This window comes from Schistocerca cancellata, chromosome 5 (assembly GCF_023864275.1).
Source record: "Schistocerca cancellata isolate TAMUIC-IGC-003103 chromosome 5, iqSchCanc2.1, whole genome shotgun sequence".
NCBI classification, from domain to species: Eukaryota; Metazoa; Arthropoda; class Insecta; order Orthoptera; family Acrididae; genus Schistocerca; species Schistocerca cancellata.
In genome coordinates, this window is record NC_064630.1 from 76,912,396 (window position 1) to 76,930,517 (window position 18,122).

Below are 18,122 nucleotides of genomic sequence, written 5' to 3' on the forward strand. Positions count from 1 at the left end.
TTTATGTGAAAAAGTTTCCTACGAGGTTGGTTACTGTGGCAAGTCACGAATTAAGGTTTCCCTTTCCCTTAATAGCGAGTGCCTACAGTTTTCGGGTTTGTAATGACAGTAGATCAGAATCTCTCTAAAAAGAAGAGTCAACGCTTTTTAATTTCAACTAGTTTTAGTTCGCAATGAATTAATATTTACTATAAAAAGGTATTTCGTTAAAGAAAGTTTATATTTATCTGTTGTCTTCAGCTTGAGCATTGAAGTTCAAATGTAATCAGAGATTTTGAATGTCACCAGTAGTGCACAGATCTTCATGCATGCAAGCATAGAGAATGTAATTAATTACAAGATACGTTTCGTATTCATCTACATTCCTTCAACGTAATATGTGATAATGATAATATGCTTCCCTTAATCCCGGTAATCTGTAGCTTGCTACAGTCCAATCAGACCACAGTTTCTACCGAACTTAGTCTATTTATCAGGGATTAATGCGGCTGCTAAACACTTACATAACTGTATTCAGTTTTTATTGTTATTCGATCTGGGGGAGGTACTACGTGTCTATCCCCAAAATCTGAGAACTATGGAAGGTACGAAACAGTTGTATTTTAGTTTTCTGTGAGACAGTAAAAGTTTCATTTTTGAGATTGACAAGTGGCTAGTTAGTAGTTTGAAATAAATTATTCGTTATGCTTTGTTTTCAGCCTTCAATTTTGCCAACTTCTAGTTAATAAGTAAATTGATTAGATTGCGATGGGTCTTAAGCGCGTGGCCACGGAAAGGACATTGCATAATATGGATCTTAAAGGGCCATGTTTTGTCAATTTCGTTTTTACAAGAAACTGAAGTACGCAGTTCTTTGCTGTACAGCGTCATTCTTCATCAATCACACGGCGCTGGCAGCCAATGACCCCTATTGAAATCAGCACTTCTTTCATTCCGCAGTAGCTAATTTTTTGTTATTTTGCTGAACAGACAGCCAATTACCACCTCGGCCGAAGGAAATTTTGTTTGGTTTAGAGAAGAGCTAGTTAGCTACAGTGTGTGCCTTATCAAATGTTTGGTCGTACTTAGTGATGAAAATTATGCCCTTATAATGCCAGTATCAATTAAAGCGCCACCCCCCCCCCCTTGGACGTTAATCAGTTTTTTTTTTTTTTGTTTTAATGTGCTGTAAGAGTAACTTTAACCCTGTTATGGGATACCCAACCCAATTTTTTTCTATCACCAGACTTATTATTAATTAATTCATAACATCTCATCGCTAAGTGCTTAGCACCGTACCATATTTTCCCAACAAGACGTGCTACAGTTGTAAAAATGAAACTACAATCATGGAGGAAGGTCTTAATTATGCAACACAGAAGGTACAAATAATTAACCGTTGTGAGAGTCCTATAGCAATTGGCTGATTTGTGGGAGGGGACCAAACAGTAGTGTCATCAGCCCCATCTGACTACAACTCCCCCCCCCCCCCCCCCCTTCCTTCATATTTTAAGGTAATACATCATTAAGAGAAAACATATTCATTGCACAAAAGCATGTAATAAGAATAATGGTTGGTGCCCTCATAAGATCACCATCAGGACATTTATTTAAGAAACTCGAGATATATTCCCTTATGACATTTATTATTAGTAACCCATCCCAATTAAAAAATAATAGCGAAGTGCATTGCTATAACACTAGAAGAAAGAATGGTCTTCACTATTCTGGGTTAAATCTGACTTTGGCGCAGAAAGGGTGAATTATGCTGCTACAAAAATATTTGGTCATTTGCCAAACTGTACTAAAACTCTGACAGATAGCCAACCAACGTTTTAGGACAAATTAAAAGAATTTCTGAATGACAACTCTTACTCAATAGATGAATTTTTAGATATCAAGAAGTAAATGAAAAAAAATTAAAAAATATATAATGAAAACATATGTTAAACTGATATGTTCCAAATCATTACAAAATGTTGCATTCATTTTCTGTGGAACAAGTATTAATGGAATGTAGTGTAATATAGACAGAATTTCATTTCTGTTCAAATATGTTTCAGTTTACTATAGATTCTCTTTGTTTCATAGAGATTGCCAGACATTTATGTGCAAAATAGTGGGAGAAGATCGCAATACAAGCTGCCAGAAGCTGGTGCTCGTCCATTAGTCTCCCTCACTTACAATGGAAACTATACGTAACATATAAGTATAGTAAAAGTGAAATTCATAAATTAGTAATAAGAGCTACAGCATTAGAAAAATAATTGTGGAACACCCTGAAAATGAGTGGCTCCACATCTACACAGAGGGCTAAATGGAAACTGAACAAAACATTGGCATATAAATACACAGCCAAATTTTCTCTTTGCACCAAGCCGTAGAACCATTCTGTTCAAATTTGAAGGTAAAGTTGAAGCTAAAAGAATTTCAGTAAGACCGCTAAACAACTATTTATATATTTTCCACAGAGCAGTCATATTTTCTGATTTTAGACCAACAGTTTTGGTAGTTATCCACATACAAGATCCAAAACTCATACAAGTTAAAGAAATCCAAGAAGTCGTTCAGTCTCTACAACAGAAGAACGAGAGAACTGCAATCAGTGGATATCATCTCACTGTGGTTTAAATGATGATTAAAATGCAGATTTCCTTGCCAAAAAGGGCAAATAAATTAAACAGATTGGAAAAACCAACCTATTGTATTTGCAGCGAAACACACTGTTAATAATTTAACAATATTACGATACAAATTGAAATGATCTAATGAAATACAATGTGAGGGAAAGAGATGGGAAAACCGCATGGATGTCATAATAGTACCTGAAGGACCAAGAAGAATAGTAGTATCCACACTTCACTTGACTACTGGACATGGCTGTTTGGCTATCCACCTGCATAAAATCTCCGTCCTGCCATCTCCAGACTGTGTTCTGTGTCACAAAACTGGTTCATCCATGTACAAAGAATATTGAAAAGAGCATATAAAATAAAGTGATTGTAATTCAGACTTAAAATCTTTGTATTGTGAGGCAAAAAGGTGAATGACAATAAGTTAGCTGTCAGAACATTACAACAGTAATATTTGGGAGCTGCTGGTGGCGGGGGATGGTATTAACTATTCCCACAGCATCTTTCACAATATAATTATTGACGTCACAGAATGGTAGTGGTTATTCCCCTCTCCACACTGTTGTATGGTTTAGTATTTACTGCAATCATTCTGTGCACGTGAACTCATATCCAGCTGTGTTATTTAGCATTTGTGCCCCCTCCTCTTCCAAATAAAATAAAAAATCTTCCAGTACAGTTCAAATTTAAGTAGTTGTGGTTTTCTGTCTGGAGATTGGTTTCATACACCTCTCCACATTACTCAGTCCTCCGCAAGACCTTCATCTCAGCAAAACTACTGCAACCTAAATCAATCTGAACTTGTTTGCTGTTTTCAAGCCTTGGTCTTCCTCAGAATTTTTTATGGACTCGCTTTCGGGAGGACAACAATTCAAATCTGCATCCGGCCATCATGACTTAGGTGCTCCATGATTTCCCTGTATTGTTCCAGGTAAACGCCAGTATGGTTTCTTGGAAAGGGCACGGTCAATTTCCTTCCCTACCTTGAACCAACACGATCTAATGCTCCATATTTAATGTCCTCAATGTTGATGGGACATCAACACTAATCTTCCTTCCTTCCTTCCTTCTACAACTTTTACACACCACACTTGCCTCTATACCAAATTGACTACTCCTTGATACCTCAGCCTGTGTGCTATCAACCAGCCACTTCTTTGAGCAGTGTTGTATTATAAATCTTTGTTTTCCCCACTTGATGCAGTACCTCCTCATTAGTTGTTGCTCTACCCATCCAATCTTAAGTGTTCATCGTCTGTACCAAATTATAAAAGCTTCTATTTTCTTGCCTGAACTGCATATCATCCACATTTCACTTCTGTATGAGGCTACACTCTAAGCAAATACTTTCAGAAAAGACATCCTAACATTAAATTAACATTTGATATCAACAAATTTCTCTTGTTCAGAAATGCTTTTTCTACAATTGCCAGTTTTCACTTCAACTTTATCAATCCACTTCAGCCATTATCAGTAATTTTCCGGTCCCAAAACTCCCCTACCAGTTTAGTGTCTCAGTTACTAATATAATTCCCCCAGCATCTCCTGATTTAACTCTCCTACATTCCGTTACCTTGTTATGCTTTTATTAATATTCACCTAATATCCTGTTTGAAGGTACTGCCTAGTCCATTCAACTTCTCTTCTAAATCCTCTGTCAGAATTACAACTTCATAAGGATACATCAAGCTTTTATTTCTTCTCCCTGAACTTTAATCCTCTTTCCAAGCCGGCCGGAGTGGCCGAGTGGTTCTAGTTGCTACAGTCTGGAACTGCGCGACCGTTACAGTTCCAGGTTGGAATCCTGCCTCGGGCATGGATGTGTGTGATGTCCTTAGGTTAGTTAGGTTTAAGTAGTTCTAAGTTCTAGGGGACTGATGACCTCAGAAATTTAGTCCCATAGTGCTCAGAGCCTTTTGAGCCCCTTTCCAAATATCTCCTTGGTTTTCTTTACTGCTTGCTCAGTGTATAGATTGAATAATGTGGATAGACTACAACTCTGTCTATTGCTTCCCTTCCAAGTCCTTCAACTCATAACTGCATTCTGGTTTCTATACAAGTAGTAGATAATCAACCGCTTCTTGTATTTTACCCTTGCTAGATTCAGAAATCAGAGTCTGTATTCCAGCCAACACTGTCAACTCATTTCTCTCAACCTACGAATTTTACAGACATAGGTTTGCCTTTCTTGAACTTGTCTTCTAATATAATTCATAGGCTCAATATTGCCTCACATGTTCTTACATAACTCTGGAACCCACACTGACCTTCCCTGAGATAGTCAGCTGTCAGTTTTGTCATTCTTCTGTAGATAATTCCGAAGACCCTCTGCTTTTCCTGTAGGTGGTCTCTCTCTCTCTCCCTTTGTCATACTTGCTTCTGCAGCCTTGCATTTATCCTCTACCCATTTTGCATTTTCTGTCAGTATCATTTTTTCCTTATGTGTATATCCCTTTTCACCTGATTCATTTGCTGCTTTTTTATATTTTCCCCTTGCATCAGTTAGATTCAGTTCGTCATGTGTTATACAAGGAACCACAGAGCTTGTTGAATTGGGTTTGATTGCGTATCTGAATAATACAGATACCTGCACTGTAGGTGCAACTACAATCAAGAGTATCTGTGGAAAGGCTTGTGGTTCCTGAAGATGGTCAGTGGCCTTTTTATTAGTTTCAAGGACAATAGTCTGGATGATTGAGTGATCTGATCCTGTAACATTAGCCAACAAGTCTGTGCGTTCTTGGTACTATGAACAGCTGATACCAAGGGTATACAGCTCTACTGTATAGCTTAATGATATAATATCTTTGGAACCTTCTAGGTCTCTTCCACATAGACAACCTTCTTTCATAATTTTTAAACAAAGCATTCACAATCATTAAATTATGCCCTGTACAGAATTCTACCACATGGCTTCCACTTTTATTCTTTCCCCCCACTACATGTTCTACTATTTTTTATTCTCTTTATTTTCCTGCTGTGTACTTCCAGTCACCAGCTCCTCCCCTTCCCCCTCATAAATAAATCTTTGTCTTTCCTATATGAATAATTTCTTTTATCTCATCATACATTGTTTCAAGCTTTTCATCATCTGCATGGCTGGTAGGCATATATCTACATCTACACCTACATCTACATACATACTCCGCAATCCACCATACGGTGCGTGGATATAGACTGAAGTGCCAAAGAAACTGGTATAAGGATGCATATTCAAATACAGACATGTAAACAGGCAGAATACGGCACTGTGGTCAGCAACACCCATATAAGACATCAACTGTTTGGTGCAGTTGTTAGATCGGTTACTGCTGCTACAATGGCAGGTTATAAAGATTTAAGTGAGTTTGAACATGGTGTTATAGTCAGTGCACAAGCGATGAGACACAGCATCTCCAAGGTAGCGATGAAGTGGGGATTTTCCCATATGACCATTTCACAAGTGTTCCATGAACATCAGGCATCGTTCAATGTGATAGAAGTGCAACCCTTATGCAAATTGCCACAGATTTCAATGCCTTGCCATTAACAAGTGTCAGCATGCGAACCGTTCAATGAAACATCATCAAAGGCCCACTCATGTACACTTGATAACTGCACGACACAAAGTTTTATGCGTCGGCTGAGCTTGTACAACCTCATGAATCCATGGAACATGTGTGTCCGCAGGAGACTGTTCCAGCTGGTGGCGGCACTGTAATGGTGTGGGGCGTGATCATTTGGAGTGATATGGGACTCCATCTCTGACTCTGACAGTTGACACATACAGAAGCATACTGTCTGATCACCTGCATCCATTCATGTCCATTGTGCATTCCAACAGACTTTGGCAATTCCAGCAGGATGATGCAACACCTCACACATCCAGAATTGCTACAGAATGCTTCCAGGAACACTCTTCTGAGATTAAACACTTCCTCGGGCCACCAAACTCCCCAGACATGAATATTATTGAGCATATCTGGGATGCATTGCAGCGTGCTGTTCATAAGAGATCTCCATCCCCTCGTACTCTTGCGAATTTATGGACAGTCCTGCAGGATTCATGGTGTCCATTCTCTCCAGCACTGCTTCAGACATTAGTTGAGTCCATGCCATGCCGTGTTGCAGCACTTCTGTGTGCTCGCGGGGGCCCTACATGATATTAGGCAGATGTACCAGTTTCATTGGCTCTTCAGTGTATAATTGCATTACTGTGATGATTGTTGTCTTCATGTCTGCCTTGGCTCTTATGTGTTCACATTGTTATTCATGGTAACTTACCCGCATTCTTATTTTCTTATTATTGGACATACTGTGCATTACCCAACCTGTATTTTGTATTTATAACCATCTATTCATCTGACAGAAGTCCTGTTCACCCTAAATTTCCACTATATCTGACTTCGGCCTTTCTGTCCTCCTTTTTAAACTGTCTTACTTACGTACCTGAATAAGCAATTTAATATTCCATGCTCTGACCCATAGACAGCAAGGCTATGTTGGCCAATGTTATGTTGCCAGATCAGTCAGTCATCCAGACTGATGCCCCTGCAACTACTGAAAAGGCTTCTGCACCTGTTCAGAAACCATATGTTACTCTGGCATCTCTCAGGTACCCCTCCAATGTGGCTGCATATGCAGCTGTCTGTATTGTTGAGGTAGAGCAGGTACCTTACCTCAGCAACGCCAATCGTCCATTGGAGAGCAAATTTAAAGACAGTATTTGTTCAGTAATTTTGAGGTTGGATGAAATATGTCAAGTATTTGAAAATAGTGAACTACTGTAGGAAAGATGGAACACCATTTGCATATAATTTGAAGTAATGAACAATAAACATTAAAAGCAAATTGAACAGAGTTTTTGATCATCTTTCATATTTTAAATTATGTTACAAGTTCTGTGATAGTTGGTTTGCATCTATAGTCGTCTGTACACAGAAGAGGGGTGGTTTTTTTCCTTGTAACTGCATATATGCTTAAGGTTATAAACTTGTGCAGTTATCAGTTATGATGACTGGTTTGTGGGGCGCTCAACTGCACGGTCATCAGCACTCGTACAAATTCCCAATCTGTACGCAGTCCAATCTAGCCAATGTCACGAATGATGATGGAATGAGGAGGACAACACAAACACCCAGTACCCGGGCAGACTTATCAGTTATATAGTGCAGGAAATATAGAGAAAGGAGCATGAGAAGTTAGAGGAATGGGTTGAAAATTTGAGGAATGTATTAACTTGGGACTAACAAATACAGAGAAAGGAAGGACCAAAATCTAAAACCCTCTAAAGGTTAAAGTATAGTGGAATGGAGAATAACTTCAATGAAGAGGATATATAAGAGACCTTTGGTGAAAGCTAAAAAAAACTGTAAGATGATAAATAAAATGGAAGAGCAAGGACTAGGGGATCTAAGATCTGAGCTTTGAGATTGCATTGTCTCAGAATTACTTAATACTAGTACCTTCTGGAAAGACAATTTCTAACTGTTAAGTTTGAAGAAGAATGCATCTGACACTATTTGTAATGTCTTACTTAAACCATGAATATTTGTGCAACATGTTTCATGATTAAACTGCAAAATTTGACACTTCAAACAATTTTGCAATGCCTTGTAATCCTGAACTCAAATTCCCTGACAATCCTTCCAGTATGTTTTATAGGTTCTTCAGTACAGCAAAGCTCTGATCTATGACAGCTCTAATTTCACCATTTCAGTACATACGCTGTAGTCTCCACCATGAACCATGGACCTTGCCATTTGGTGGGGAGGCTCGCTTGCCTCAGCGATACAGATAGCCGTACAGTAGGTGCAACCACAAAGGACGGATATCTGTTGAGAGGACAGACAAATGTGTGGTTCCTGAAGAGGGGTAGCAGCCTTTTCAGTAGTTTCAGGGGTAATAGTCTTGATGATTGACTGATCTGGCCTTGTAACATCAACCAAAATGGTCGTGCTGTGCTGGTACTGCGAATGGCTGAAAGTAACGGGGAGCATCAGCTATAATTTTTCCCGGGGTTGTGCAGCTTTACTGTATGGTTAAACGGTGATAGCATCCTCTTGGGCAAAATATTCTGGAGATAAAATAGAAGCCCCTGTAGGCTCTTCAGGTGGGGACTTCTCAGGAGGATGTCGTTATAACGAGAAACAAAACTGATGTTCTGTGGATCGGAGCATGGAATGTCAGATCCCTTAATTGGGCAGGTAGGTTAGAATATTAGGTTAAAGTTAGATATAGTGAAGTTCGGTGGCCGGAAGAATAGGACTTCGGGCCAGGTGAATACAGGGTTATAAATACAAAATCAAATAGGGGTAATGCAGGAGTAAGTTTAATAATAAGTAAAAATAAATAAATAAATAATAAAAAAAAGGAATGCAGATAAGCTACTGTGAACTGCATAGTGAACGCATTATTGTAGGCAAGATGGATATGAAGCCCACACCCACCACAGTAGTACAGGTTTATATCCTCTGCAGATGAGGAAGAGACTCGGGAAATATATGATAAAATAAAATAAATTATTAAGATAGTTAAGGGAGCTGAAAATTTAATAGCCATGGGGACTGGCATTCAGTAGTAGGAAAAGGAAGAGAAGGAAAAGTAGTAGGTGAATATGGACTGGGGGAATGGAATGAAAGAGGAAACCGCCTGGTAGAATTTTGCATAGAGCATAGTGTGATCATAGCTAACACTTGGTTTAAGAATTATGAGAGAAGGTTGTATATGTGGAACAGACCTGGAGGCACCAGAAGGTTTCAAATTGATAATGTGATGGTTAGACAGAGATTAAGGTACCAGCTTTTAAATTGTAAGACATTTCCAGGGACAGATGTGGACTCTGACCACAATGTATTGGTTATGAATTGCAGATTAAAATTGAAGAAACTAAAAAGGCAGGAGTTTAAGGAGATGGGACCTGGATAAACTGAAAGAACCAGAGGTTATAGAGGGTTTCAGAGGGAGCATTAGGGAAAGATTGACAAGAACAGGGGAAAGGAATACAATAGAAGAAGAATGGGTAGCTTTGAGAGATGAAGTAGTGAAGGCAGCAGGAGACTAAGTAGGTAAAAAGAAGAGGGCTAGTAGAAATCCTTGGGTAACAGAAGAGATATTGAATTTAATTGATGAAAGGACTAAATCGAAAAATGCAATAAATGAAGTAGGCAAAAGGGAATACAAACATCTAAAAAATGAGATTGATAGGAAGTGCAAAATGGCTAAGCAGCAATAATCTGAGGACAAATGTAAGGATATAGAAGCTTATATCACTAGGGGTAAGATAGATATTGTCTGCAGAGAAATTAGAAAGACCTTTGGAGAAAAGAGAGCCATCTGTATGAACAGCAACAGCTCAGATGGAAAACCGGTCCTAAGCAAAGAAGGGAAAGCAGGAAGGAGTATATAGGGGGGCTACACAAGGGAGATTTACTTGAGGGCAATGTTATGGAAATGGAAGAGTATGTCGAGGAAGATGAGAAGGGAGATGTGATACTGTGTGAAGAATTTGATGAAGCACTGAAAGACCTAAGTTGAAACAAAGCCCTGAAAGCCTTGGGCGAGCCAGCCTTGAAAAAACTTTTCCATCTGGTGAGCAAGATGTATGAGATAGGCGAAATACCCTCAGACTTCAAGAAGAATATAGCAATCCCAATTCCAAAGAAAGCAGGTGTTGACAGATGTGAAAATTACCAAACTATTAATTTAATAAGTCGCAGCTGCAAAATACTAACAGGAATCCTTTACAGAAGAATGGAAAAACTGGTAGAAGCTGACCTTGGGGAAGATCAGTTTGGATTATGGAGAAATGTAGGAACACATGAGGCAATACTGACCCTACAACTTCTCATAGATTATAGGTTAAGGAAAAGCAAACCTATGTTTATAGTATTTGTAGACTTAGAGAAAGCTTTTGACAATGTAGACTGGAAAAATCTCTTTCAAATTCTAAAGGTGGCTGGGGTAAAATACAGGGAGCAAAAGAGTATTCATAATTTGTACAGGAACCAGAGTCGAGGAGCACGAAAGAGAAGCAGTGGCTGAGCAGGGAGTGAGACAGTGTTGTATCCTATCCCCAGTGTTATTCAATCTGTATACTGGGCAAGCAGTAAAGGAAACAAAAGAAAATTTTGCAGTACAAATAAAGTCCAGGGAGAAGAAATAAAAACTTTGAGGTTTGCCAGTGATGCTGTAATTCAGCCAGAGACATAAAAGGACTTGGAAGAGCAGTTGAACAGAATGGACATTGTCTTCAAAGGAGGATATGAGATGAATATCAACAAAAGCAAAACAAGGATAATGGAATGTAGTCGAATTAAATCAGGTATACTGAGAAAGTCAGATTAGGAAATGAGACACTTAAAGCAGTAGATGAGTTTTGCTGTTTGGGGAGCAAAATAACTGATGATGGTCAAAGCAGGGAGGATATAAAATCTAGACTGGCAGTGGCAAGAAAAGCATTTCTGAAAAAGAGAAGTTTGTTGACATTGAGTATAAAAGCTGTGAGCACCGGGCGTGAGTCGTGCTTCGGTAGCTCAGATGGTAGAGCACTTGCCCGCGAAAGGCAAAGGTCCCGAGTTCGAGTCTCGGTCGGGCACACAGTTTTAATCTTCCAGGAAGTTTCATATCAGCGCACACTCCGCTGCAGAGTGAAAATCTCATTCTGGACATTGAGTATAGATTTAAGTGTCAGAAGTCCTTCCTGAAAGTATTTGTATGGAGTTTAGCCGTGTATAGAAGTGAAATCCCCCCATGAACCATGGACCTTGCCGTTGGTGGGGAGGCTTGCGTGCCTCAGCGATACAGATGGCCGTACCGTAGGTACAACCACAACGGAGGGGTATCTGTTGAGAGGCCAGACAAACATGTGGTTCCTGAAGAGGGGCAGCAGCCTTTTCAGTAGTTGCAGGGGCAACAGTCTGAATGATTGACTGATCTGGCCTTGTAACATTAACCAAAACGGCCTTGCTGTGCTGGTACTGCGAACGGCTGAAAGCAAGGGGAAACTACAGCCGTAATTTTTCCCGAGGACATGCAGCTCTACTGTATGATTAAATGATGATGGCGTCCTCTTGGGTAAAATATTCCGGAGGTAAAATAGTCCCCCATTCGGATCTCCGGGCGGGGACTACTCAGGAGGACGTCGTTATCAGGAGAAAGAAAACTGGCGTTCTACGGATCGGAGCGTGGAATGTCAGATCACTTAATCGGGCAGGTAGGTTAGAAAATTTAAAAAGGGAGATGGATAGGTTAAAGTTAGATATAGTGGGAATTAGTGAAGTTCGGTGGCAGGAGGAACAAGACTTTTGGTCAGGTGATTACAGGGTTATAAATACAAAATCAAATAGGGGTAATGCAGGAGTAGGTTTAATAATGAATAAAAAAATAGGAGTGCGGGTTAGCTACTACAAACAGCATAGTGAACGCATTATTGTGGCCAAGATAGACACAAAGCCCATGCCTACTACAGTAGTACAAGTTTATATGCCAACTAGCTCTGCAGATGATGAAGAAATAGATAAAATGTATGACGAGATAAAAGAAATTATTCAGGTAGTGAAGGGAGACGAAAATTTAATAGTCATGGGTGACTGGAATTCGTCAGTAGGAAAAGGGAGAGAAGGAAACATAGTAGGTGAATATGGATTGGGGGGAAGGAATGAAAGAGGAAGTCGCCTTGTAGAATTTTGCACAGAGCATAACTTAATCATAGCTAACACTTGGTTCAAGAATCATGAAAAGAGGCTGTATACATGGAAGAAGCCTGGAGATACTGACAGGTTTCAGATAGACTATATAATGGTAAGACAGAGATTTAGGAACCAGGTTTTAAATTGTAAGACATTTCCTGGGGCAGATGTAGATTCTGACCACAATCTATTGGTTATGAACTGCAGATTGAAACTAAAGAAACTGCAAAAAGGTGGGAATTTAAGGAGATGGGACCTGGATAAACTGAAAGAACCAGAGGTTGTAGAGAGTTTCAGGGAGAGCATTAGGGAACAATTGACAGGAATGGGGGAAAGAAATACAGTAGAAGAAGAATGGGTAGCTCTGAGGGATGAAGTGGTGAAGGCAGCAGAGGATCAAGTAGGTAAAAAGACGCAGGCTAGTAGAAAGCCTTGGGTAACAGAAGAAATATTGAATTTAATTGATAAAAGGAGAAAATATAAAAATGCAGTAAATGAAGCAGGCAAAAAGGAATACAAACGTCTCAAAAATGAAATCGACAGGAAGTGCAAAATGGCTAAGCAGGGATGGCTAGAGGACAAATGTAAGGATGTAGAGGCTTGTCTCACTAGGGGTAAGACAGATACTGCCTACAGGAAAATGAAAGAGACCTTTGGAGAGAAGAGAACCACTTGTATGAATATCAAGAGCTCAGATGGCAACCCAGTTCTAAGCAAAGAAGGGAAAGCAGAAAGGTGGAAGGAGTATATAGAGGGTTTATACAAGGGCGATGTACTTGAGGACAATATTATGGAAATGGAAGAGGATGTAGATGAAGATGAAATGGGAGATAAGATACTGCGTGAAGAGTTTGACAGAGCACTGAAAGACCTGAGTCAAAACAAGGCCCCGGGAGTAGACAACATTCCATTAGAACTACTGATGGCCTCGGGAGCGCCAGTCATGACAAAACTCTACCATCTGGTGACCACGATGTATGAGACAGGCGAAATACCCTCAGACTTTAAGAAGAATATAATAATTCCAATCCCAAAGAAAGCAGGTGTTGACAGATGTGAAAATTACCGAACTATCAGTTTAATAAGTCACAGCTGCAAAATACTAACGCGAATTCTTTACAGACGAATGGAAAAACTGGTAGAAGCCGACCTCGGGGAAGATCAGTTTGGATTCCGTAGAAATGTTGGAACACGTGAGGCAATACTGACCTTACGACTTATCTTGGAAGAAAGATTAAGAAAAGGCAAACCTACATTTCTAGCATTTGTAGACTTAGAGAAAGCTTTTGACAATGTTGACTGGAATACTCTCTTTCAAATTCTGAAGGTGGCAGGGGTAAAATACAGGGAGCGAAAGGGTATTTACAATTTGTACAGAAACCAGATGGCAATTATAAGAGTCGAGGGGCATGAAAGGGAAGCAGTGGTTGGGAAAGGAGTGAGACAGGGTTGTAGCCTCTCCCCGATGTTATTCAATCTGTATATTGAGCAAGCAGTAAAGGAAACAAAAGAAAAATTCGGAGTAGGTATTAAAATTCATGGAGAAGAAGTAAAAACTTTGAGGTTCGCCGATGAGATTGTAATTCTGTCAGAGACAGCAAAGGACTTGGAAGAGCAGTTGAACGGAATGGACAGTGTCTTGAAAGGAGGATATAAGATGAACATCAACAAAAGCAAAACGAGGATAATGGAATGTAGTCAAATTAAGTCAGGTGATGCTGAGGGAATTAGATTAGGAAATGAGACACTTAAAGTAGTAAAGGAGTTTTGCTATTTAGGGAGTAAAATAACCGATGATGGTCGAAGTAGAGAGGATATAAAATGTAGACTGGCAACGGCAAGGAAAGCGTTTCTCAAGAAGAGAAATTTGTTAACATCGAATATAGATTTAGGTGTTAGGAAGTCGTTTCTGAAAGTATTTGTATGGAGTGTAGCCATGTATGGAAGTGAGACATGGACGATAACTAGTTTGGACAAGAAGAGAATAGAAGCTTTCGAAATGTGGTGCTACAGAAGAATGCTGAAGATAAGGTGGGTAGATCACGTAACTAATGAGGAGGTATTGAATAGGATTGGGGAGAAGAGAAGTTTGTGGCACAACTTGACTAGAAGAAGGGAACGGTTGGTAGGACATGTTCTGAGGCATGGAGGGATCACAAATTTAGCATTGGAGGGCAGCGTGGAGGGTAAAAATCGTAGAGGGAGACCAAGAGATCAATACACTAAGCAGATTCAGAAGGATGTAGGTTGCAGTAGGTACTGGGAGATGAAGAAGCTTGCACTGGATAGAGTAGCATGGAGAGCTGCATCAAACCAGTCTCAGGACTGAAGACCACAACAACAACAGAAGTGAAATATGGATGATAAACAGTTTAGACAAGAAGAGAATAGAAACTTTTGAAATGTGGTGCTACAGAAGAATGCTGAAGATTAGATGTGTAGATCACATAACTAATGAGGAGGCACTGAACAGAATTGGGGAGTAGAGGAATTTCTGGCACAACTTGACTAGAAGAAGGGGTTGATTGGTAGGACACATTCTGAGGCATCAAGGGATCACCAGTTTAGTACTGGAGGGATGTGTGAGTAGTAAAAATCATAGAGGAAGATCAAGAGATGAATACTGCAAGCATATGCAGAGAGATGTAGGTTGCAGTAGTTACTCGGAGATGAAGTGGCTTGCATAGCATAGAGTAGCGTGGAGAGTGCATCAAACCAGTCTTTGGGCTGAAGACCACAACAATAATATGCTGAAGCAAGTAGTGTTTGTAAGAGGTTTTAGTTACAGCTAATAAAAAGTGTAAGAGTCATTGGCAAAGGATGACTACAGCTTTAAAAATGTTAAACTGACCAAAGTGGCTTGTCTAGTCAGATGTGTAAAAACATTAGAAGCGTTTAACTGGGAAAGACATGCAATTGACTTCAGAGAGTTAAACTGATAAATCTTAGGGCAATGAGAATTGACAGACTTTTGTATATATGGGTCCACAGCCATTGTCAATTTCTTGAAGGAAGTAATCTTCCTGCATAGGGTGTTTTGTTTTGAAATAATCATTTTATTTCTTGATTTAGCTATTAACTAATTCTCCCCCCTGGGGCATTTTCAAGCAATGTCTGTTATTTACATCACAGTGAAGAAAGTAGTAAGCATAAGGCATCGTATATTCGAAACATCTGTGTGGAGGAAATAATGTCCAGTGGCATCCTTAATAATAGTTTCTCATGATCATGGCAGTTACTGGCACAACTGTCTCACACACCAAGTGAGGTGGCACAGTGGTTAGCACACTCAATACACATTCAGCAAGATGACAACTCAAATCCCCATCTAGATTTAGATTTTCCATGATTTCTCTAAACCAGTTAAGGCAAATGCCAGTATTGTTCCTTTGAAATGGGCATGACTGATGTCCTTCCCCATCCTGTAATTTGAGTTTATGCTCAGTCTCTAATGACATCATTGTTGAAAGGGTGCTTAATGTTCCTCCCTTTTGTAACCATCTCACAACTGAAGTCTATATGTACAAAGAGAAAAATTTGACCATTACGCAATTTTTGTCACTGTGATAGCTTACTACACATTAAAATACATTAAGTCTTCAAAATGAAACTTCATGTGGCATGGTCAATGTCTTAGTATTCGGGATGCTGTCAGATGTTGCGTACTCCACATAGATGTGTGAAATATATGATGCTTTATGGTTACAGCTTTTTGCTATAATGCAAGTAACAGAGATAGCTTGAAAGTGCCCAAAGGTGTGAAATTAAGTAACACATAAATCATGAATGAAGTGATTACTTCAAAATATAACAGCCTAAGCAGGAAAATGATTCCCTCAAGAAGAAAAATAACTCCTATGCCTCTCAAACAATTGTGTTTTAATGATTTCCGTGTTATCTGCAGCATTTGAGGAAGAAAAGAGGACTTCTCAAAAGTACTCTGAAATAAAAGGGTATACAGATCCAATCTGATGGCTTCCAGCTAGTAGCAAGGAATTAAAAAAAGTTGAAGATAATTCCAAAGTTGAGATAGAATGTTGTGATTTGTATGTATAAAGGGTGATGAAAAAGTTTCAGTTTGAGGGCATTGCTGCAGAGTATATGCAATGTAGTGCGACTCCAATGCAGGTGTATAAGTACCGACATGTAGGCAAGGGATTAGTGTGGCATTTGTGCCTTTCCATCATGTGCGGTAAAAGCGAAAATGTGAACCACGGCATCATTAGTACCAAATGTGTCCAGATAAGACACCAATATGGTGTTATTCTTTTCTTGGCTGCTGAAGGACAAACACCAATAGACATCCATTGGAGACTGAGAAATGTTTATGGGGCAGCATGTCAGTTGAAAACCACTATTGTGGAATGGTGCACCAAGTTCCATTCTGGTCGCAATTTGGCATGAGTCACCGGTCTATTTGGGAAGGCCAGCCTCATACATTATTGATTTCAAGGAACCTGGTGTCTCTGTCACTGGGGAATGGGACTGCACAATGCTGTAGAAATTATAGCATGCAATTAAAGCAAAACTTCCTGGAAAACTGCAACATGGGGTGCTTCATGATAATTCACATCCCCATGTCATAAGTGTCATAATGAAGAAGTTGCACTAGCTCAAGTGGGAGAGACTCAAGCACCTGCCCTGTAGTTGTAAACTCTCCCCATATGATTATCATTTCTTTGGTTGCTTAAAAAAGGCCTGGAAGGGTTGACAGTTCCTGTTGGATGAGGATGTGCAGGTGGTAACTACAGACTTTTTCACGCAGCAGTGCACGGTGTTTACAGATTTCACTGAGGCAGCCAATGCATCTGTTTTTCACTTAAATTCCACTTTCTGCTCATGCTCACTTGTCCACTTATTTTAGAGGCCACTTCTCAATGTACCAGGATCTCTAATGAAAAGCCATTGTGCATTTGCTCTCTGAGTAGCCTATGAGTCAATATTATATATTCCTTGCCTTGATTCCTCTCAACAGTAAAAATATAACATCAACTAACAATAAGGAGTGATAACATAGTAAAACATTACCAAATGGGTATCTTCAGTGTGGTGCATCAGTGGGATTGTTGCCTCATGGAAATTTTGCCTGATTGGCATACTGATTCTAGACTGCACACCCTTCAAACGGAGACTTTGTTATCACTCCTTATTGTTAGTTGATGTTATATTTTTACTGTTGAGAGGAATGAAGGCAAGGAATATATAATATTGACTCACAGGCTACTCAGAGAGCAAATGCACAATGGCTTTTCATTAGAGATCCTGGTACATTGAGAAGTGGCCTCTAAAATAAGTGGACAAGTTAGCATGAGCAGAAAGTGGAATTTAAGTGAAAAACAGATGCATTGGTTGCCTCAGTGAAATCTGTAAACTAGATATTGCAAAAATATTTTCAAGGGTTATGATCGAGAAATGAGTGCAACAAGCTAAAGGATGGTGGGGTACTTCACTCTGTCCAAATACGACACACAAAGGGATCTGTTCTTATATCATATGAATTCACCTAGTAAGCACAGTCATAATGTGACTTTAGAAAAAATGCTAGATGGTAACAGACCAAGATGCATCTTCTGAGTAAGAAAGATCTAGGATGAGAAATATTAAAAATGACTGAAGTTATAAGTGAATATATCTTGTTAAATATGCTTAAAGGGACAGTACTCACTCACCCACATTTAGCCAACTACATCTGGTTCATGATAACAGTGGGATACTGATGATGGCAAAAAAATTCATGGTGCCCATACCTTTTCATTTGTAATTCAGGTTTTTTTAACTAAATGTATTTATAAATGCCTTGTTCAATTGGAGTGGGAAACAATATTAATTTTGTGTACAAAGG

The 18,122-nt window shown here is 39.4% G+C and overlaps 1 protein-coding gene across 5 annotated transcripts in view; it reads left to right on the forward strand.

Annotated features, from left to right (window-relative positions):
• The first annotated feature begins 48 nt into the window (after positions 1-48).
• Positions 49-18,122, forward strand: part of LOC126188975 (molybdopterin synthase catalytic subunit-like) — a 99,727-nt gene continuing 81,653 nt past the window's right edge. For 2 of the 5 annotated variants that reach the window (XR_007537891.1, XM_049930749.1), the window contains exon 1: positions 284-584. The gene's annotated coding sequence lies outside the window, so the exon portion shown is untranslated. Of the gene's footprint in view, positions 199-283; positions 585-18,122 lie in introns of those variants that run through there. The other 3 variants (XR_007537892.1, XR_007537890.1, XM_049930748.1) reach the window with 3 other exon arrangements.